Source organism: Chondrus crispus, genomic scaffold (genome assembly GCF_000350225.1).
Source record: "Chondrus crispus Stackhouse genomic scaffold, scaffold_160, whole genome shotgun sequence".
Taxonomy (NCBI): Eukaryota; Rhodophyta; class Florideophyceae; order Gigartinales; family Gigartinaceae; genus Chondrus; species Chondrus crispus.
In genome coordinates, this window is record NW_005179045.1 from 62,923 (window position 1) to 64,814 (window position 1,892).

A 1,892-nucleotide genomic window follows, 5' to 3' on the forward strand; every position below is an offset into this window, starting at 1 on the left:
CGGCGGCGGCATTGAAGAATCAATTGTTTTGTATAGTCTTCCTGATGCCCAACCCTCATCCCCAACGCTGGCACTGGCACGATATATCGCTGACAAGCAAGGTCAAATTGACGTCGCCACCAAGCTGGCCGATAGCTTTGGCGGCGAGGGATACCGCGCCTCAAAACGTTCTACAGGCTCACTATTCTGGTTCGCCGATTCCCGAATGCAAGAAGAAGTAGTGGTCTCTTCGAACCGACGCAAAGCATGTGGCATCAACAACCGCGGTTTTCTCTTGCCAGGCGCAAAAATTACCGCCGACTATCGTTATAGTTGCGGGCAATATGCGGCGTACAGAAAGTCAAGAGATGGGCACAATTTTCTACTTGTCGATACTAACTTCGCAGATGAGGCCCTGGCTTCCGCGCAAGAAGAGATCGAATTGCGCAAAAAGCAAGCGCAAAAGGGAGCTGCCGAAATCAAATTCTGATGCTGACTTCAAAGATCGCAAGCGGGCTTCGCAAAAGGTGCAGCGGTGATCGGCTGCACTGCCAGAACGGTCGTTGGGGCGGATGCCGACTCAATCTTGGGGTTGTCGTTTGGGCCGAGCCCAGACGAGCCCGCATTAGCGGATTCGGTCTGCGCGGCGGTGCAGGCATACGTTCAAGATGGCGCGACTACCGGAAACGTTCGCGCATCGTTTAGCCCGGGAACGACGCTGCACCCGGTGACGCAGTGCCGGCGCTGAGGGCCTTAAGGACCGCCATTTCCTCAGAAGCCGTCAACACGGTCAGAGCGCTTTAGATTGCTCTGCACCACCCGCTTGCAACGCCTCCCCAGCCAGGGGTAATGAGTCTATGTTGAGTGCCGGTCAAAGAGGTCAAGCCGAGCGCCCTGCTCGGCTCTCCCACCCGAACTACCGTTGTCAAATCATCGCCAGATGCTCTATGGAGCTCTGTTGATCGCCACGCTTGCCCTCGAAGCCTGCCAAGATAAGTGAACCAACTTTGGTGAGAGACAAGCCGGCCCCGGGCCGGCTAGGATCGTTGGGACTACCCTTTTCGACGAGCAGGTCCACCAATATTTGAGGACGGCCGAGGCACTTGGGTACCGTTTTGGCGGCCCAATGAACTTGTTCCACCATCGCCCGACTTTGGGAAACTCGGAACGCCGCGGTGAGGGGTTGTCTATTTCATGTTTTGTTCGTCATAATCGCTGAAGAAAATACCAACTATATCCAGGGGGCCTGCGATTATCATCGACAGCGCGAACACGTCTTGTGAAGAGTCTTCGATCGACCCTATCCGTCGGCAACTGCTCGCAGCGGCAGCAAGCCTGCTACCTGGAATCTCATTACTACATGCCGCTCAGCGCGACGGATTTCGTGCGCTCCTGGTCGGTGTGTCGCGCTATGAGAACAAGAGCATTCCGCCACTGCGAGGCCCTGGCAACGATGTGGACCTGATGCGTCAGGCGCTTCTACACCGTGGCTTACCGGCCAGTTCGATACGCGTGCTCACTAATGCTGGGCCGCTTGCCCGTCAAGGCGTTGCAGCGGGCGCCCCGGACAAAGCAACCATCTTGCGAGAGCTTGCCCGACTGTCGACTGACGCCAGCCAGGGAGGATTGACACTTTTTTACTTTGCTGGGCACGGCTGTCGCACGCCTCAGCAACCAAATGCCATCGACGTAGAGCCTGATGGCCTGGATGAGGTAATCCTTCCTCAGGATACAAAGCGCTGGAATGGGCGGATCGGCTATGTCGAAAATGGGCTGCTCGATAATGAAGTCAAGGCCGCACTAAACACGGTGAGAAAAAGATCAACCGTTGTGGCGATCTTTGATAATTGCTTTGCAAATACGATGACCAAGGCCTTCCCCAAAACTGGTGAAGTTTTGCCCACCATGCGCAG